Raw genomic sequence first — 22067 nt, 5'->3', positions numbered from 1 at the left:
AATATTCTAGAACGATTTCCATGGTAAGTCAGTGGAATAAGTATGTTGTGAGATTTCTTCAGGTAGCAAGTAACAAAAAGTCTCTTTCACATTTTGTAATATACTTAAATAATGAATTGTTGTCTTTTGCATTTCTGGAAATATTTCTATAAATGAGATGGTATTAGGGGGGCACTTGACCCTTTAATTTCTCAAATAAAAATGGAACCATCAGTAACAGTACAAAATAATACTGTTAAAATTAAAGATATAGTTTTGAAATATTTAAACCATGGAGTTTAAATACACTCTCTCTGTCTCTCTGTCTCTCTCTCTCTCTCTCTCTCACACACACACACCCAGGGAAGGAGAACATTGCTATCCTTCCCACTGCCCACCTCTCCTCTTCTACCCCTCTCTTTCCCTGCACCTTCACAGCCCAAGGAGAGATGCGAAAAGATGCTAATTTGTTTGCAAAATTGATTAGGCTCTTACAAGCAGTAATTTCAAAAGCTTCATCTGAGTCTTTGTGTAGCTAAAGCAGCAATCATGAAAAAGGGTAAAGTTTAGAACTGAACTCACTTTTTATTTATTATAAACCCAACAGGATGCAGTGTGAAAGGGGGAAATGATTAAAAAAAATCATGGGATAGTCACATTCAAATTCAACAAAAATATAGGCTTAAAGACTTTAACCACTTTAAATGAAAACATGAAATTGTTTATTTCCATGTTGGAAAATAGAGTACATTTCTTAACTGGATTATGTTTATTCATCTCATTCAAAATAGATGAATGAAGTAGAGACATTTGACAGATAATGCAGAATGTTAAATAAAACTAGTGGAAATTACAGAAATTTCCCATGTTAACGCTCATAAAATCCCTACAACAGGGGCTTCCCTGGTGGCGCACTGGTTGAGAGTCCGCCTGCCGATGCAGGGGATGCGGGTTCGTGCCCCGGTCTGGGAAGATCCCACATGCCGCGGAGCGGCTGGGCCCGTGAGCCATGGCCGCTGAGCCAGTGCGTCCGGAGCCTGTGCTCCACAACGCGATAGGCCACAACAGTGAGAGGCCTGCGTACCGCAAAAAAAAACAAAAAAACAAACCAAAAAAAACCCTACAACAACACTAACTGCCCCTTTCTTCCCTCCAACAAATTTTTTAATTGCCTAGAAGGAGCTTTTCTAACACTGCTGTTCAGAATAATGTAATTACTAATTTTATTATAGGCAAGGTGGGCTTTACTAATTGTTAGATAATTAGGTTTTTTTCTTCTTATAATTTTGTCCTGTACTTTTTATGAGAATTAATGTTTTGTCTTCTGAGTTGTGCTTTTCTGAATCACCACTCCCTGTCGGATACTAGAAGGAAAAAAAGTGGCATATTTATTTATCACTTTGGTTACAAGATGAAGAAGGAGAGTAGATTTAGTGCTACCCTGTATTATCCTGCTGGAGACTCCCCCAGAGTAAAGTAAATAACTCAAAGTATCCCCCCGAAGAGATGTTAGAAAACCAGATTACTTTAATGCAGTATGTGTAAGAGGAATAGAAAAACGAGATATCAATGCTACATTCCTTGAAAAGAAAGGCAATACTTACTGTTGCTCAAACTAATCGTTCTACTTAGCGGGATTTTTCTCTCTTTTGTCATCTAGGTAACTCCTATTTATTCTTAAAAATCTCAGCTGAAAGCCCAGAAATAAACGCTCACATATATGGTCAATTGATTTTTGAGGAGTGCGCTAAGATCCTTGAAAGAGGAAAGGACAATCTGTTCAACAAATGGCACTGGGAAAACTGGCCAAAGACTGAAGTTGGACCCTTACCTTACATTATATATGAAAATTAAAATGAATCAAAGAACTAAACTTAAGAGCTAAAACTATAAAACTCTTAGAAGAAAACATTGGGGAAAATCTTTGTGACTTTGGATTTGGTAACGATTTCATGGACATGACACCAAAAGCCAGGCTCACACACACAAAGATAAATTGGACTGCATCAAAATTAAGAACTTTTGTATGTCAAGGCATAATATCAAGAAACCAAAATGATAATGTAAAGAATGGAAGAAAATATTTGCAGATTAAATATCTGGTATGCGTTTAATATCCAGAATATGTAAAGGACTCCTAAGACTCAACAACAAAAAAACCCCAACAGCCCAATTCAAAAATGGGCAAAGGACTTGAATAGACATTTATCCAAAGAATATATACAAATGTCCAATAAGCACGTGAAAAGACACTCAACATCATTCATCATCAGGAAAATGCAAATCAGAATCACGAGATACCACTTAATATTCACTAAGATGGCTATAATTTAAAAAATGGAAAATAAGTGTTGGTGAGGATGTGGAGAAATTGGACCTCTTGTGTACCTGCTGGTGGGAATGTAAAATGATGCAGCAGCAGCTATGGAAAACAGTTTGGCGGTTTTCTAAAAAGTTACACGTAGAACTACCACACGACCCAGCAATTTCATTCCTATGTATATACACAAAAGGATTGAGGGCTTCCCTGGTGGCGCAGTGGTTGAGAGTCCGCCTGCCGATGCAGGGGACACGGGTTCGTGACCCGGTCCGAGAGGATCCCACATGCCGCGGAGCGGCTGGGTCCACAGGCTCCGCAACGGGAGAGGCCACAACAGTGAGAGGCCCGCGTACCGCAAAAAAAAAAAAAAAAAAAAAAAAAAGGATTGAAAGCAGGAACTAGAACAGATGTTCACAGCAGCATTATTCACAATAGCCAAAAGGTAGGAACAAGCCAAGTGAACAGATGAACAGATAAACAAAAGGCAGTATATGCATATGATGAAATATTATTCACCCAGAAAAGGGAATGACACTGTGACATATGCTACCAGGATGGACCTTGAAAATACTACGCTTAGGGAAATAAGCCAGATATAGAAGGACAAATATTGTACAATTCCAGTTTTATGAGGTATCTAGAGGCGGCAAATCCACAGAGACAGAAAACAGAATAAAGGCTGGCAGGGGCTGGGAGGGAGGGAGGAAGAATTATTGCTTAATAGGTACAGATTTTTGTTGGGGAAGATGAAAACTTTTGGATATAGATAGTGCCGATGGTTACACAGCATGGTGAATGTATTTAATGCCACTGAATTGTGGTTAAAATGATAAATGTGAAGTTATGTATATTTTATAACAATAAAAGAATCTCAGCTCACAGATGGCTGTTTCAGGGAAAACTTCTGAAATCCTATTATACTCACAGAAGACTATGCTTTCTCTTTCATCACTTTTATCCTACTTTGTAAATATGTATTTATTTGTGTAGTTTTTGAGGAATGTCTTTCTCTTCTCCAGGACTGTGTGATCCATAATGATTTCCATGTCAGGTTTGCTAACTTATCTCCCAGCAGTGTCTAGCCCATTGAACTAATTTGGTATAAACGTTTTTATTGAATTAATTTTTCCAGTATTAAGGAAGGAAACTAAAATACAATCTTGAGTACCACATGCATCGCAATTACCTAAACCTTTCCTAGCCATGACATTTACAGAGCTGACTAATTTTAATAGGTCATTTAAAAATATAATTTAGCAAATGTGGCATGACTATGCCACACACAAATGCAGAGAAAGAAGTCTAATTATTCTATTGTTACATCACATAATTATCCATGATCAAATTGTTGTCGAAGGGATAATTATTCCTAATGGTCTCCAAGAGCCATCATTTTCTTTAACCGGAATTTGGTAGGGATTAAGTGATTCGGAAGGGACACAGCAGCACATTCTGATTTTAGGTGATTCATCTGAAGACTGATAATCATGGTAAGCAAACAAAGTTTCCTCTGAGAATCTACATGTCTTGTAACAGTCTTCAAATAAATTAACAGAGTGAGAAATATGATGGACTTACATGCCTAATAATTGGCAATACATTTTCTTGCAATTATTAATAGTTCAAGGGATGAACAACAAAAAAGTGAGGTTTGCTCCTGTTTTTACTTTTCTTTTCTCATTTGACTAGAAAGTTTAAGATTTTAGAATAGCTTCTTTGGTGAATGATTTAGATTCTGAATACCTGGCAGAATATTGACAAAATGTATTCTGTGAGCGTATTTAAAAACCAATTCTCCTAGTCAAAAGCGTTTTCTTCTTTTAGTAGTAATGATAGCGGTGGTGAGGCTGGTAGATTCAGCGCTACTTACAATGGGCAATTTCTCTAGTTCACGTTAACTATATTGAAGTTATTTTACTATGTGCCTATTCCTTCCTAATCTGCTTTGTTATTAATAAGTGTATTCTCCAGTCGTGTAGCTTAGTCTATCTTTCCAAATAGAAACAAGTTCATGTCTTTGTAAATAAATGATTAAGACTGTTTTTGTTGGGACTCCGATAAGTTTGTGTATGCTTCTGATGTGTCTTTCTCTGTGATCTAGGGTTTTTCCATCTGTTAAATGCCATTGAATAGTTTCCAAAAAAGGCTGCTAAGAAATTGGTTGGCAGACAACAACATTCAAGCAGTAGAAGTTAGTATAACATGACAGAGAATGTTTGGGTTTTTTTTCTTCTTAGCAGCTGGTTTGAAAATCCTCCTTAGGGAAAGCTGTTCTGTTGTGCTGTGTTTGGAGGAAACGTATTGCTAAGCTCTCTGGGGTAAGAGCAATTGCAACACGCCATGCTCAAATACAGCAGGTTGCTCCCAAGCTGCCCCCTATATCCAGGGCTTAAATCAGGTGGGCTGTCACTGCTGTCACTTTTTTTTTCTTTTTGGCTATTATCTGCACATGTAAATTTGAGTATAGAGACATGGGCAGGGCTGAATTGCTTTACATAATAAAGGGGTGAGTGTTTAGGGGTTTGTATTTAATTATTTTTAAAATAGCAATTAGATGTCAATTTCAGGATACGAAAGGAAAAAAGAGAGCTGTAGAAGGAAATCATGCTTTCTTCTCAATAAATTGTACTGGTCAAAGATGCAGCTGTCAGCAACACTACTTCCTGTCTCTGGCTTCATCATGGAGGGTGGGGTGGGTCATGACAACAGGGGTGTTGGTGGTGGCCTCACAGCTGGATCTCCACAGGCTCCTATTCTACCAAAAGGAGGGTACATCATGGTCATAAATGTTACTCTGCCTCGGGCAGGACACTTATGTTTGTTTCCCAGGAGTCTTATGGGAAAATCCATTAAGGATTTAAAAAAAATTTTTTGGGCTGCTCCACGGGCATGTAGGATCTTAGTTCCCTGACCAGGGATTGAACCAGTGCCCCCTGCATTGGAAGCGCGGAGTCTTAACCACTGGACCACCAGGGAAGTCCCAACGATTATTTTTGTCTTATTTAAAATGTTAAAGGATAACTTTCTTTCTAATCTACTAATGAAGCAAAATTGTAAGCAAACCAGATCCCTGAAGAAACTATTGGCGGATGAGGGCGTGTATCTTTAATAAAAGGCTGCAAAGAACCTGAGTTACCGTTCTTTAGATCACGGTCATAGGCTGTTAGTACCTGTGTTCCTTTTTGTAAAATGTAAAAATCACCATAGAGCTTTGCCTGGCGGGCCAGTTGAAGATTTTCATGTGCACTCTGAGATAGAAGGAGAAGAATCTGGGGAAATAAAAAAGACACGGTAACGCCGAAGGGAGAGAATTCAGCGGGGAGGAGTCGGGTGATGAGTTCCGCCTCAACATCTGCAACTAGATGTAACCTGTGTCACCTCCTGGTCAAGAAGCTTAATAGGCAGATGTACTTCATCTATGATCTCTTTTCTTTTTACTGACTTGATATAAATGAGTAGAAGGGTCTTGGAAATCACACTTTTTAAAAGGCAGATGAGAAAAATAACAACTCCACGGTCTCTGAAATATTCCTTCGAGAGGTGATTGCCATCAACCAGGAATACCCATTTAGGACTTTAATGGGTATTAGAGTTTGCTTGTTACAGCCATGAAGGTTACCCTGGTATCCTCTGGTGGTTTATGAAATCAGAGGTTGTTCATGTGGATGCAACAGTCCAAGGATCAGAGAAGGCAGCTATCTGATTTTTAGCAGACAGAACAGTGGTTTGAGTGGGACATACCTGAAAACTAACATGTGAGCCACTGTTCCAGGGTTCTTCCCATTATGTGTATGTCGCAGGGAAGGCAGGAAAAGAAAGCATTGAATAACCCAAAACATGGCTGCCTCGGTCCTTGCTTCCACCGCTGGTCATGAAGTCTAAATGAACAGTCATTGCACCCTTCTTATACGCACCCCATCCTGCACCAGATTCCACTTTCCCTTTACCCTCCACCAGCATCTCAGCAAGACAGAGTTCTTTTTTGGTTGGATGAATCACACCTTCATTCCCAGAGGATCTGAGCCTGGGGGGTCCTGGCTTCACTGGGATGCTGCAGTTTTCATTATCTAGGAATACTGGACAGAGGAACACTACAAGGCATCCCAGGGGATGCTCTGGGTTCTAGGCATAGCCTTGCTCGACACCATTATGCAACAGCTCCCAGACTTCCCTTCGGTCATAGGGATCATTCACTCAAGTTAACATAGGGACAACTTTATGAATATATGTCAAAAACATGTACCCTTTATTGCTAAACTTTTCCCCACATGCTTTTTATCTTTTTTATGTGTTTGATTTTTTTTGGGGGGGGGTCTAATTTTTGCAGCTTTTCTCCTGAAATTTTCATTTAAGTAATAGTTTTTTACTTCCAGTGACTCTCTCGTTGATTTTTTCATTTTATCCTTTTGTTAATCAGTGAATACAACATATCCTCAAACTTTTCTGAAAAGAGAAAAGAGACTTAAAATTCAGTTAAGGTCCCTGTCTTTGCCCTTGATGGAAGAAATGTTCACATATTAAGGTACGGGGAAGTCATTCTGGCTTACACATAATTTGGCTTGAACATCATGCTAACTAAAACAGCCTGTCTTATGGCCTGTCAAACATACATCGTATATCTGCTTTAACCATTAAAGGAAAGAGTGTCGCTCATCCAGTTATGCAGAGCGTTAAGTTGCAGTTCACTGCAGTCACCCACGACAGTGTGCCTTGAGGGGCATTCAGGCTGGGAAGAACAGAACGGAGCGTCTATTATTTGGATTTACAGGCTCTGGCTCCTACAAAGTTAAGATGTATATCTAAGGAAGAATCTCAGTGACCTCCGATTCTTGCATCTTCCCATACAAAGCAAAACACTAAAATCATTAACTTGAGACCTTTGTGATCATCAGTAATCTTTCACAGAGATGTATGCTTGACTACGGGTATTTCCCAGCTGAAAGAATTCAAGTGTATACTGGCTCTTCTCCTACCTCTTTGGAACCGTCCCCTCAAAGCTACTGAGAGGCTGTTTCCCAGACTATAGTCCTCAGTTTAGACTGAATAAAACTCTCTTTTATTCTTATTATAGATTGTTTATTTGTGTCAACAGCCTGAACTATCTCTGTTTCCTCTGGAGTCAATATTCCGTTTTATTTGGTCTTTTCCTTTATATTACTACATAAGGAAGAGTAATTAATAATACCTGTTATAACAATCCCCCAATTCTTAGTGCTTTAACCCTGCAGAAGTTGTGTGTTCTTTGTTTGTCTTGTTTAGTTTTCTCTTCACCTAAAGGCCAGTGCGTATCTTTCTGGCCAGGAGGCTCACCTGTACAGCTATTCTATGAGGGGTGACCCTGAGATCCAGGACATGGCTAACCAAAGCTTCTCACCGTTGCCACAACAGGTGAGGTGGAAGAGCACATGTGGGAGATCCCGCGTTTGGGGCCAAGCCTGGAAACGGCATATGTTTCTGTTCACATTCCACTATTCAGAACTAGCTGTCTGGCTGCATCTAGATGCAAGGGGTGTGTGAAATGTAATTTTCCTGGACTCCCAAGAGGTTACTAAAATGGTTTGATGAATCTGTAGCATTGTCTTTGCCACAGCTGTTTTTCTTGAAAAACCAAATGTCTACTGATACTCAGTGGTCCAATCATGTTCATGAAATAAACATAAATTGCCTATAACTGACTACATTTCCTCTGATAGTGTGGCCTCTCTCCTGTATGAGAAGACTGCACACGCTCTGTGTGGGTGTGGTGTGTGGACTGCCAGGCTTTAAGGTAAGCGAGCTGGCAACCTCTTCTAGAAGCCATTGCCCCTCGTAGGTTGACAGTTTAATTCTTCTGAAAGGTATTTTTCCAGCTTCACGTTATAGACATTTTCCTTAAACACATTCATACGTGCAGAGGTCAGAAAGGAGAGGCTCTGACTCAGCAGGCATTGAACATGTAGTTCTTAAACCCATTGTCTTGCATTAAGTTCTTTCTCACGCTCTGACTACATGCCTGTGGGTGTAAGGAACTCTGTCCACAGCTGCTGTAGCCCTGCCTCAGCTGCTGCTTTCTCCTTGAGCGGTGCTGAGCCGTGTCTCTACTCACTCTCATTCATATATCAATTTGGCTGGAGCCATCTTTGATCTTTCAGAAACTCATAAAATCTTGCTTTGCTAGTATTTTCCTTCCAGTGTTCAGCAATCATACTAATTTCTTCACTTTTATGCTCTTTACCAAAACTTATATTTCAATAGTTTGTTGCCTTTTTTGGGGGGACCAAAGGGAGATAAATGATTTTCTTCAAACTATCATCTTGAACTAAAAGCTCTGTGTTTTTCACTTTGCAATAAATGATTTTTCCATGCCTATATAACTATTTTCTGTATCATTAAATAGTCTCCTAAAACAAGTTATGATATGTGAAAAATATTTCATTTTATAGAATACTTTATAGTATACAGGGATACTTCCTGTGAATTGTATCCCTCCCCTTTGAAGTCCCAAACAACTTTCTCTGGTCGAATATTTAACTTATTTCAGTATTGTTTTTGACAATTATAAATAACCCTGCAATTGACATTCCTGTACCTGGGATGTTAAATGTCTGATGATTTTCTTAGATCAAATTCCTTGAAGTGGACTCACTGACCCAAAGATCTTTTGCTTTTTGATGACTTTATGTATGTATACCAAATTGCCCTACTGAAATACCATACTGTCTTATAAGCCCATCAGCAGTAGGTCTTATCATTTAAAAAAATATTTGCCAATTTATTTTTACCGCTAGCACTTACTAACTGGGTGCCTTCATTTCCTCAACTGTAAGATATGGTCTAGGTATTAGAGTCTTGTAAAGGTTAAACATATACTTCATACATGCCTATCACAATCTAAATATGCAGTAAATTTTGTTTAAAAAATAATGAATTATTAAGAAAATAAAAGAATCAGCTGCCTGCCTCTCAAAATCCTTATGAGGATTAAATGAGATAATATACGTAAAAATACACAGAAGTCACTGAGGGGGAGTGGATAATGTGACCCCCCAATATGCCACTTTGCCACGTGGATTGTTTTGGGCTGATGACAATCAAGGTCTAACAGACTCAGGAAGAGGTGTTTTGGTTTGTTTGTTTGACACCTCCCTTAAATGCCTAAAAGCATTTAGATAGAGGGCCTCTACCAGGAAGACAGCTAATACCAGAGATAACTTTTTATATCAGAAAGACTTAGCTGCAGGGCATGGCAAACATCTGCTCTTCCCATCTTCCTGTGAATTGTATCCCTCCCCTTGGAAGTCCCCAAACCCCTCCCCCCTTCACCTTTGCTCAGGATGGCATATAAACCTCAGTTGCCTTAATGTCTTAGAGCCTCTTACCTTTGGGGTTCCTGTATGTATGAAATTTATTTTTCTTTCTCCTGTGAATCTGTCTAATGCCAGTTTAATTGCTGGACCAGCCAAAGAACCGAGAATAGAAGAAGGGAAAAGATTTCCTCCCCTTCACGGTATACATGGAGTATTTAAATGGTAAGTATTATTGTTCTCTCTCCTTCTAATCCAGGCCTCTCGAATGCAAGGGTAATCTAAATCCCCAGGCCCTAGCTAGGACACAGGGAAAACAAGCGCATCACGTGGAGAGCTTTGGGCAGGTGGTCTGATTGACCCATTACTGAAGATGATCAAAGAGACCAACAGAGGATTGGCCTTGGGGAATTTATTTCCCCTGGCCCAAGCATTCAGATTTCCTTTTAATTACAGACTTATTGGAACATCTGTGTGTGAGCAATTTATCCACAAGACTGACATCATCTGCTCCCTGTACACCACCCCTGTGGCTAAGTGATTTTCTGCTCAGCCCCATTCCCACCGAGTCTTTATATGAATACAACCCAGGTACGGAGAGGACACATTTCTGGTTCCCTCAAGAGCTCTGGGGGTTTTGATAACAAGTTGGCAGGAAGGAAGGGACAGAGCTTTGAAAAAAATAAAGAAGAAAGACCGAGCTTAATAAACATTGTGGGTATTTAAAGGGATAACCATGAATATGGAAAGGTGAATATTACAATTATTAGAAAGTTAGGTCCAATATATACACTACCAAACGTAAGGTAGATAGCTAGTGGGAAGCAGCCGCATAGCACAGGGAGATCAGCTCGGTGCTTTGTGACCGCCTGGAGGGGTGGGATAGGGAGGGTGGGAGGGAGGGAGATGCAAGAGGGAAGAGATACGGGAACATATGTATATGTATAACTGATTCACTTAGTTATAAAGCAGAAACTAACACACCATTGTAAAGCAATTATACTCCAATAAAGATGTAAAAATAAATAAATAAATAAATAAAATAAAATCACCCCCAGAAAAAAAAAGAAAGAAAGTTAGGTCCAGAAATTATAGGACAAAGAGAACTTGGGTTGAACAAGTGAAACGATTGTCCAGAGGTGCCTCTGCCTTGACTCTTTCTATAGATTTAGGATCTTTGGGATGAAATGCTGGCTACACAGAATATTTTATATTAGGAGCCTTGTTTTCTTCTCCCTCTGTTCTTTTCCCTCTGTTCTTCCTGTGCTGGAGTACACCCTCATCTGTTAAAAGCAGCCATTGTTTCACATCAACGTTCAGCTCTATAACACATTTGATTATGAATAATTGTCACTAGACCCACTCAAGCAGTCCTTGTGTCCTACATCTGTGCCCTGAAATCAACTCTGAGCACGGTCCATGTGTTGTCTTACGAAGTCAGTGAGCGAGGCAAGTGTCTAAAACAAGGATGTCCTGTCTGAGTCTATATCAATCAGGTTATGCATTCTTCTGCTGGTAAGAGATGTTAAATAATCATGGCTTTAAAAACACCCAGTCTTTAAAAATTTGCATAAAAGGAGCCCAGAGTGAGGCAGTCTAGAGCTGGTAAAAAGGCTTTGAGGTGATTTTGGGCAAGACAGAATTTTCTCTTTCACATAAAAGCATGAATGTAAGTAGTGCAGGGCGGTTGTAGACGCTGCATGGTGATCTAGGACCCAGAAGGACTTTTGGCTTTGTACTTCCTAGGGTACTGATAACCCAGGATTGAGTGAAAGACATCCCGCTGAGGTACCAGGAAGCAGAACAGAGGAAGGGAGAAAGAATGGACACACTGATTTCCTTTCAGGACTTTTAGTGAAAGCCACACACAGCACTGGACCTTACATAACATGGCTTCTCTCTTGGGTGTGCGTGTGTGTGTTTTCCATATGGTGACACAGCCTTCTACTGTAGGGCTTGCCTCAGCTACTTCACCAAGGACCTGAGGGATGGTTTGGAGGAGAACTGGAGGAGGGAGACCCTATCACTAATATCTTACTGATTGCTTTATTCAGCCATTAGCAGGACCACACCTCACCTTAACTTCTTACTTTTCAAAATCCTTAGGGAAGGACGGAGCTTTACTTCTCCAAAGACCACACCCTAGCAATGCAGGAATGCCTAGGTTACTCTAAACGTTCACTTTGCTTCCATCAGGCATTGGGTCATATCAAATGTCCTATTTATGTCTTTATGGGTAGAGAGGTATTACAAGTAAATATACTTCCAATACAGACAGATATTTTAATGAGTAAGGCTTCACAGACATACTCAGATACAATGCCCATTGTTTTTTTTACCACTGTGATCAAATGAAGTAATGACATCTTTAGGAGACTTCTAGCTTAAGGAAAAAAAAAAAGTGGAGGAAGGTTCTTTATCAAAGTGCATATCCCTAGGCCCTTTCTGAGCCCTGAGTAGATCTGCTACTGACTGCGTCTTATGCCTCATTAAATCAGCTGGTAGTCCTCAGACAATGTTCCTAGAAATTTTGTTTTTTTCCTTGGTGTAACCTTCACTGTATGTTTTTTCCTAAATTCCACATACGCACATAGTGGATATCTTCTATCTAGATTTGTGTGTGTGTATATATATGTGTATATGTGTGTTTGCTTGTCTTGTTTTATTATAACCAGCTCTTCAAGCAATTTGTTTCTCTTGCTATGTTCTTAGAATCTTGTTTTATTTCTAGAATCATAGACTCTACAATCATTCAAAGAGTAGGCGTGTATGCACTTAATAACATTTTTTGAATGAACTGCATTTGCAGAGATATAAGGTCATCGTATCCAATCTTTCATCCACTGGCTGTAGGAGGTTCTGAGGGTATCTCCTGACCATCCAGCCTAGCGGGGAGCATGTTATCTACAACAACGTCCGGCACAGAGTACGCACTCAATAACGTTTGTTACAATTATCATTATCTTTGTACTTGATTAAACTTACCTTGGAAATCTTTTCTTTCTCATATTCCTTGATCCCGTCACAACTTTTCCTGTGAGCATATCTGGCTTTGCTTAGAGGCCCTTGTTTCGCAGAATCACCTGGGAATCCTGAAATTCTCAGTTTCTGTGAAATCCCCATTGTCTTTCAAATATCTGAAATGTATATGTTAACAGAAAACCCAATTTTGTGGTTCTTTTGTCTCCTCAACACTCTTGTGAAGAGGAAAATTTAAAAGAAATTTCATCTCTTGCCTCCGATCCTAGCGTTTTCTTGTTTCTCTCTCCGTGGGGGAAGCAACATCAACCACTCGCATTGCCATGGTTCTTCACCACCACGACGAGCTTCGGGAGACAGACTGCCTGGCTGGGTCTCTTGTCTCAACTACTTGCTAATCTTGTGACCGTGGGCAGAATCATCAAACTCATCTGTGCCTGGGCTTATCTGCAGAGAGGGGGCTGATAACTGCAGCATAGGGTGTTTGTCAGGATCAAGCTGTTTCAACACTATGAACAGCACGCAAGGAAGAGTAAGCACTGATGGATATTAGGGAGGGAGAAATGCATACCTCTCTGCACAGCAGCGACGTGAATCTGCTGCCCTCACTCTATGCTGGGGATTAACGTAGTACAGACAGTGAAACACAGGAGCTTTGCAGTCGGTCAGCTTTGCAGTAGGTGGAGCCCAGGTGTCGCCGGTGTGGTGTGAGCTGGGGCACGTGACTTAGTCCCTCCAAGCCTCAGTGCCCTCATTTGTTAACTGGGACAAATCCCAACCACCTGTCAGGATGGTGGAGCTATACCTTAAGGGTGATAAGATGTGAAAACAACTTGATTACACCTGGACACAGCAAATCTCAAAATACGTTATCCGTTAGAAAAAAGAAATTGCCCATTCCTTATATCTCTTTAGTCCACTAATTTTTAAAACTTGTTTGGGGAATTTCTTTATCATTTATTTTCAACTGGCACATGAATTTTACTGTTATTTTTATAAGACACTTTTTAAAGTGACTCTTTACTTTCCTGAAACTTTTCCAAACGGCTTGTCTCAACTTCCCTCAGTAAAAGATAACACGGTTATAATCTAGTACATACCTTTGAACACAGCAAGATTCTAAAGGGAGATCTCAATGAAGTTTTCTCACATCCTCTCACATCCACTGCTCTTTGTAATGTCATCAAAAATAGAGATATGGGAACATATGTATACGTATAACTGATTCACTTTGTTATAAAGCAGAAACTAACACACCATTGTAAAGCAATTATACCCCAATAAAGATGTTAAAAAAAATAAAAAAACATACCTGACCGGTCAAATAATTGTTGCTACTAATATGACTCATTACAAGTCTTGCATTTGGAATCTTAGGGTGTGTGTGTGAAAGAAAGCGTGTGTGTGCGTGGTCTCTCCCCTCCTGAACTTGATTTTCCCGCTTTGAGACACCTTGCTCCAGGAATGACGGCAAGGAGACACCCTGGTTCTCATTATGACTTTCCCTGAATGGCTCTGCTTTTCGCTCCCTTCCCCAACTGTCTCCGTATCCCAATGAACCACACCCAGAGCTCAGGGCAGCACCCTTTCTCCTTGGCTGCTTTGACTTCGTTCTTATTAGCCATCCCGCTGGTAGCACCCAGTCTCATCCGCGATGTGTTCATATTATGCAGTTGGTGTCTGCTCTGTTGCACATACTGTTTTTTTCCCTTAACGTTTTTCTAGATTCACAGCTTTGCCTATCGAGTCCTCCTCTTTCAATACTGTTCCTCCTACTTTTCTCTCCCACTGAGAGCTCCCCCAAACCAGCATTATAAGAGGTAGGGGGTGGGTGGGACTGACCTTACTTTGGGCCATTTCTACCACCCTTCCTCTGCTCCTCATTATTTTAAGTCTTTCCCTTTTATGTCCACAGCCCTCCTGAAATCTATAGCTTAGCAACCTCTGCTGACCCATTTGAACATCCAAAGATGATTCAGTAACTGATTCATGTCCTGGCATTCATTAATGAGCACAGTCTATCTGTTGAGTGACCCCCCAAGAGCTTAGACCTCACACCACTTGGGCCAAACACTGAGTGTCTTCATCTTACCAGACAGTTCTTTCTCAACATGTTTTCTGTCAGCATTTCCATGTTCCACGTATTCCTCTCCCTCTCCTGGATCGTTCACTCACGCCATTCCTTCTCTGACTTTCACGTATTTATCCCTCACTGGGCATCCAGACTTCCTGTCAACCTGAAGTACTCAGGCACCTTTTTTGATGTTCTCAATAGGTTATTTATTATGACCTGAAGAAAAAAAAGATGGAGTTTGAGCCTAATGACTGTAATTCACTTAGTTACCTGCTCAAAAGTTTAGTGAGAGTTGGGCTCCTTCAGTTGTACTCAATACACATCACACAAATACATCTACCTCAAAAATACAACACTGACGATCAAACGAAGGCTTTCTCGACACTTCCCTCTCCTGCTTTATTTTCCCACAAATAACCATTATTATCAATCCGGTGTGCGTTTTTCCAGCCCTTTTTCTCTCTATACATTTGAATCTCTTATCAAAATACGCTACACGCATGTCTAGTAGGTACCCGGTTACAACTGGTTGGATGAATGCACATGTAGATGTGTGTGTGTGTGTGTACACGAATCAACTGCTTTGCACATGGGACTGTCAATGTGTTTTGATATAAGTCGTATTGCTTCATACATATTATTTGGCAGCCTTCTTTTTTTACTTAACAGCGTATCTTGGGAATATTTCCACCACATATTGCTCTATTTTGTTCAGCAATACTGCTGCATAGCATAGTATGTTATAGATATTTATTTGTCCATTACTATACTGATGGGTATTTACGTTTTTCCTATAGTTTGCCATTTATAAACAATGCTATCACATAAATCCTGACAGAATTTTCTGCCTACTTGTACATATATTTTTATGGAATTGTTTCTTTGAATTGTTGAGTAACATGTTATGTGCATTTTTAATAAACGTTGCCAAATGGCCTTCCACAAAGACTGAGCTTACCTTCCAGCTGTGCGGGAGAGTCTGTATTTCCCCACATACTCCCCAGCGTCGGATATTATCGATTCTTTTAAGTTTGCCAATCTGATGGGTGAAATGGTGTTTTACTTAAAAAAATTCACGTTTCACTGAACTTTAGTTAGATTAAGCATTTTTCATTATGTTTATTGGCCTTCTTCACTGCAAATCTATCCTTTAGACATTTCTAATTCTTTTTCTCCTGGTTTAGAGGAAGAGATCCCCCTCTCTTCGTGCCCCAGGATTAATTTCCTCAGGCTTCCCTTGTTTCTCAATTAACTTCTCTCTTTAGCATCTTCAATTTTCCCGTCTTCACAGATTTACTCCTCTTGGCTTTCAAACATAATCACATACATTATCTTGGGATAAGACTTTATTCAACTGTATCGTTCTCTTGAACTCTTGCCTTGTTCTCTGCACCCCTGTGCTCGACAGATGAATGCTTCACATCTGCTCCTCTAATCAATGATACCAGTGAGTTCACTCAGTCCTAATTTGGTTGACCTTGTTATGTCCTTTTAAATCCCATTGCCATCTCTCTCTCTCTCTTTTTTTAATTTATCTTACTTGGTTGTGCCGGGTCTTAGTTATGACAGGCGGGTTACTTTAGTTGCAGCTTGCAGGCTCCTTAGTTGCAGCAGGCGGGCTCCTGAGTTGTGGCAGGCAGCCTCCTTAGTTGTGGCAGGCAGGTTCCTTAGTTGAGGCTAGCTGGCTCCTTAATTGTGGCAGGTGGGCTCCTTTAGTTGCCGCTCGTGGGCTTCTTAGCTGCAGCTAGCTGGCTCCTTTGTTGTGGCAGGCGGGCTGCTTTAGTTGTGGCTCATGGGCTCCTTAGTTGCAGCATGCGAACTCTTAGTTGCAGCATGCATATGGGATCTAGTTCCCTGACCAGGGATCGAACGCGGGCCCCCTGCATTGGAAGCGCGGAGTCTTATCCGCTGCGCCACCAGGGAAGTCCCCACCATCTCTTTTTGGTCAGCATCTTCTCTTAGCTGCCAAGACACCTTCCCAGTTTTCTTCTTACCTCTAGGATTACCTTCTTTCTTTCTCAAGCATTTTTTCCTTCTTTGCCAAAAAGCATCAATTTTTAGCCTTTCCTGTTTTTGGACCTTTGTGCTTTGCCTTCACCTGTTACTTTAGAAATCTTACCCATTCCCAAAATTTTAACTGTTATCTCCATGTAACTAACTCTCAAATCACTATCACTAATCCTGATGTCTCATTAAAAACCCAGTCTTTCACTTGTGCTTTTCCCCTTGAATTGGACCACTGTAACTTCAAGATCAGAGCGCTAGGGCTTCCCTGGTGGTGCAGTGGTTGAGAGTCCGCCTGCCGATGCAGGGGACACGGGTTCGTGCCCCGGTCCGCGAAGGTCCCACATGCCGCGGAGCAGCTGGGCCCGTGAGCCATGGCTGCTGGGCCTGCGCATCCGGAGCCTGTGTTCCACAACGGGAGAGGCCACAAGAGCGAGAGGCCCGCAGATCAGAGCACTGAATTACACTTATTATTCCCCTCTCTCCCAAACCAATCGTTGCGATTTTACCAATTTTTATAGGTAACAAGAGAAAGAAAAGATTATTTTCTAAGTAGCAGAATTCTCCCTCAGTGGAGATTTGTTTTGTCTACTAGATACTTTGATGAGTTCCTTCCGGTGAAGGGGGCTAGGTGAGAGGGTAACATCTGAAAGGATCAAGCTTACATAAAAAGTGGTGGTCATGAAATTAATTTCCAAATGGGGCTGATCTGCTATTACACTTTTGTTTGCTGGATATTCTCTCAAGAGCTGAATTGTTTGGGACGATTCAGGATGGAACAACTCAGGATGGGAGTGGCTGTGGAAAGAAAGGGAAGGGAAAAGGCAGCTAGCGTCCAGAATGGAAATTTGGCCAAAGAACAGACGTGCTTAGGAAGGATTTCATGAAGCTTTCCACTTGGTGTAGAATGACAGATTGACAATATTTTCCCTTCAGCACCCTAAAGATGTCGCTCTGCTGTCTTCTCACTTGTACTATTTTCATCAAGAAATCTTTTGTCTTCCTTGCTTTGTTCCACTGTATAAAATATGTCGTTATTGTCTGGCTGCTTTTAAGATCTTCTAACAATAGTTTTGAGCAATTTGATTGTGGTATTCTTTGGTGTGTGTGTGTGTGTGTTTGTGTGTGTTTCTTGTCCTTGTCAGACTTCTTGGATTTGTGGATTTAGAATTTTATCAAATTTGGAAATTTTTCAGTCACGACTTCTTCATTTTTTTTTCTTTCTTCTCATCTCTTTCCTCTTCTTCTGGGACCCCAATTACATTAGGACACTTGAAGTTGTCCTATAACTCTGGATGGTCTATTTACTTTTCAAAAACTCTTTCATCTCAGCTTGTTTTTAATGCTTTACCTTCAAGTTCATTAATATTTTCTTCTGCATTGTCTAATCTGCCATCAATCTCAGACAATGTATTTTTTTCATCTCAGACATTATAGTTTTCCTCTCTAGAAGTTTGATTTGAGGCTTTAAAAAGTATCTTCTATGTCTCTACTTAACATGTTCAATCTTTCCTCTAGCGTCTTGGACATATGGGACACAGTTATAACAACCATTTTTATATCTTTATCTTCTAATTCTAGTATCTGTGTCAGTTCTGGGTTAGTTTTGATTAATTCATTATTCTTCTCATTATGAATTATATTTTTCTGCTTCCTTGCATGCCTGGTAATTTTTTATTGCATGCTGCACATTGAATTTTACTTTTGTGTTGGAATTTTTATATTCCTATACATATTCTTGAGCTCTGTTTTAGAACTCTGTTTTAGAAGTTACTTGGACGCAATCTGATTTTTTTTATTGTCTGGCTTTAAATATTTGTTTGGTGGGTCGAGAGCAGCATGGAGTCTAGGGTTAATTATTTTCCACTCCTAAGTCAAAACACTTATAAGTTCTCTACCCGATGCCGCATGAATTTTAAGTGTTTTTAGTCTGGCTGGTGAGTATATACAATATTCCTGGCCCAAAGTGAAATTCAGGTTCTGATTTTTTTAATCCTTTTGGGTAGTTATTTTCCCAGCTTCAGATAGTTTCCTCACATCTATGCTCTGATCAGTGCTCTGCTAAATACTAGAGGTGGACCCTCTGGAGAGGGTCTAATTTTTTTTAATTGGATGTCAGATATTTGAATTTTATGTTGCTACATTCTGGGATATTTGTACCTCTTTGAAAAATTCTGAACTTCGTTTTGCGACACAGTTAACTTCTATGGAAACAATTTGATATTTCCAAGTCTTGCTTTGAAGCTTTGTATGTTGTGTCTAGAATAGCCTTTAGTCTAAAGTTAACTTGCCTCCACTACTGAGGCAATACTCTTCTGAGAATTCTACTCAATGCTCTCAACTCTTGCTGGCGGAAACGTCATCTATTTCAAGCCCTATGTGAGCTCTGGGATGGTTCTGCTGATCGTTTCCAGTAGCATTTCCCTACCTGAAAGTAGTTTCCTTATATGCGTGTACTTATCAGAACAGCTAAGGAATCACTAAGAGCCTCTGCAGATTCTAGGGCTCTTTTTCTTTGCAGCTTTCCTCTCACTGCCCTGGAATTTTAGCCACTTTGGCCTCTTTAAACTCCGAACTTGAGTCTTCTCAACTCAGAGAGACAGAAAGGTTCTATTTTTCACCACTGCTACCTGAAATATTTCCCAAGATAGTAAGCTGGGGCCATCACAGGGTCGCCTCATTTGTTTCACTTCTCTCAGGGATCCTTGTCTTGTGCCACCTGTTGTCCAATTTCTAAAAACTATTATTTCATATATTTTGGATATTTAGTTGTTTTGAGTTGGAGGATAAGTCCAATCCCTGTTACCTTATCATAAATTCCTTCCATATATTGATATTTAAGCTTTAGGGAATTTTATTGTAACCGATCTTCTTGCATTATTTTCCACTCCCCCTAAACTAATCTTTCTCTGTTCTTCACTTATGTCCTGTACTTTTAGCCTCTGTACCTTCGCTTAATCCATTCCTCCCTTCCTGATTTTTGCTCTCTCATCTTTCTCAGCCTAAAACTCTATGCCAAACTCAGAATCTGTCTCTTACATGAAAGTTACACTGATCATCGTAACTAGAAGTAATCTCTTTCTTGACCAAAGTTTTTTTTTTTAATTAATTAATTAATTTATTTATTTTTGGCTGCATTGCATCTTTGCTGCTGCGTGCGGGCTTTCTCTAGCTGCGGCGAGCGGGGTCTGCTCTTCATTGTGGTGCACGGGCTCTAGAACAAAGGCTCAGTAGTTGTGGTGCACGGGCCTAGTTGCTCTGCGGCATGTGGGATCTTCCTGGACCAGGGCTTGAACCCGTGTCCCCTGCATTGGCAGGCGGATTCTTAACCACTGCGCCACCAGGGAAGTCCATTGACCAAAGTGTTTGGGCTCATCCTGCTTGGGTTTTGCCAAGCTTCTTGGTCTGTAGGTTGATATTAGTTTTCAAATCTGAACACTTTGGCTATTATGTTGAAAACTTTTTTTTCCTGCCGCCTCACCTCTTCTCTGTGTCAAAGATTCCAGTTATGTTAGGCTGCTTGATACTGTTCAAGAGGTTGCTAAGACTTTTTGCTTTTGTTCAGCCTTCTGCTACTCCCTTTTTTCTTTTTTTCTATTGTCCTGGTTTTATGTGTACTTTTCTCCTACAGTATCTGATCTAATGTTAAGCTTATGCAGGAACTGTTTCATTTCATATATTTTATTTGTGCTAAAAGTTCTATTTAATTCTTTTTAAAGTCTCTGTTTCTCTCCTCATGTTGTGTTTTCCTTTAAATCTTTGAACATATTTATGATAGCTATTTTAAAGTCTTACCTAACTTATCATTGCGTGACATTTCTGGGTCAGTTTCTGTTGACTGATGCTGCCACTGAGTGTGGTCACACTTTCCAGCTTCTTAGTATACCCAGTACTTTTTAACTGAATACTCGACATTATTGTAAGGCCAACTGGCCCGAGGCAGGCAATCAGACTCACAGGTTGAAACTGACCTGGAGACTTTCCGGACCACCCAGTTCCAGAAACTGACCTGGGGACTTTCCACCCGGTCCAGCCTTTCCGCCTTTCGAGGGTCGGGACTAACGGTCCGAAGACTGATGCAACCGGCACCGGATATTGCCAGGATACCCGAAGAGACCACCAAATAAGGAATAACCTGCGCCCTCCCGGATTAACCACACCCCTTTCCCTTCTTCCCCTATAAATTCTGCTCAAACCCTCGCCCGGGCGCGACTTCTGTGGCTCCTTTTTCTCGGACCGCCCGGGAGCGTTCCCAAATAAAGCTTGTTTAAGCTCTCCCCCTTTCTTGGTGCCGTTCCTTACATTTGGTGCCGAAACCCGGGAGGGGTACCAAGCCCCGTGGGTTACCGCGCGGGCCGCTCCTCCCCTCGCCCAGGAGACAACCAGGGAACCTCTACTCATCCACCCTATCCGGCAGAAAACGGGGTAAGTCCCCCTCCCTTGTTCCCTCCGACCCCCAGAGTCCCTGCCCACCGGACTCCCTGTCCTTAATCGCGGCCGCGTCAGGGACTCCTCCGTCCTCTCTCCGGGCCTCGGGCAACTGTTGAGACGTCCCAATCGCCTGACCGCCCTCCGACCTGACGTGAATTGGAGACGGAGACCAGGGACGCCTCTCTCTCTCCATTCACTCGGGGACAGACTGGGGGTCATGGGAACCTCACAATCGAAACCAGATCCTAAGACGCCCCTGGGGTGTCTCCTAGCCAATTTTACAGCCCTCGGTTTCTCCCAAGATCTCCGTCGCCGACGGCTCATATTCTATTCCACTGTGGCCTGGCCACAGTATCCTCTAGACAATCAATCCAAATGGCCTCCTGAAGGGACTTTCGATTTTAACATCCTCCGTGATCTAGATAATTACTGCCGCAGGACGGGCAAATGGTCCGAGGTCGCCTATGTCCAGGCCTTCTGGTATTTACGCTCCCGTCCTTCCCTCTGCGTCGATTGTTCCACTTCCCAGATCCTTCTTGCCAAACAGACATCTCCTACATCCAAGCCCCTAACTTCCTTTGACGATGACCCCTCTCCACTAGCCGACCCACCCGAATCTCTCGCCTCTCCCTGCTCCAGAACTCCTCTCCAACCTCCACCCTACCCTGAAGCGGTCCCTCTTCCTCCGGAACCCGCCCCGGCCCCTCCAACCGCTCCCCCGCCTCCCTCAACGGTTTCTCCTCCCACGCCCCTTGCTTCACCAATTAGTGCACATACACGCTCTCACGACTCCCAAGATCCAAATCTCCTCTACCCTCTGAGGGAGGTAGCAGGAGCGGAAGGATTAGTTAGAGTTCATGTTCCCTTTTCCCTCCAAGATCTCTCTCAAATAGAAAAGCGATTAGGCTCCTTTTCTGCCGACTCTTCCCGCTACATCAAAGAATTTCGCTACCTCTCTCAAGCTTACGATCTAACCTGGCACGATATCTTTGTGATC

General features: G+C 41.3%; 1 long non-coding RNA gene across 1 annotated transcript; it reads right to left on the bottom strand.

The window, feature by feature from the left end:
- Positions 1 to 2371: 2371 nt before the first annotated feature.
- Positions 2372 to 14095, bottom strand: LOC141279588 (uncharacterized). The gene is made up of 4 exons (XR_012334129.1): positions 13662 to 14095; positions 12819 to 13366; positions 12568 to 12719; positions 2372 to 5568 (listed from the first exon to the last, which is right to left on the bottom strand). It is a non-coding gene; the product is annotated as an uncharacterized lncRNA (long non-coding RNA).
- Positions 14096 to 22067: the final 7972 nt, after the last annotated feature.

Source organism: Tursiops truncatus, chromosome 9 (assembly GCF_011762595.2).
Source record: "Tursiops truncatus isolate mTurTru1 chromosome 9, mTurTru1.mat.Y, whole genome shotgun sequence".
NCBI lineage: Eukaryota > Metazoa > Chordata > Mammalia > Artiodactyla > Delphinidae > Tursiops > Tursiops truncatus.
Note: the sequence above shows the minus strand (reverse complement) of the source record. Positions and strands in the feature narration are given on the sequence as shown.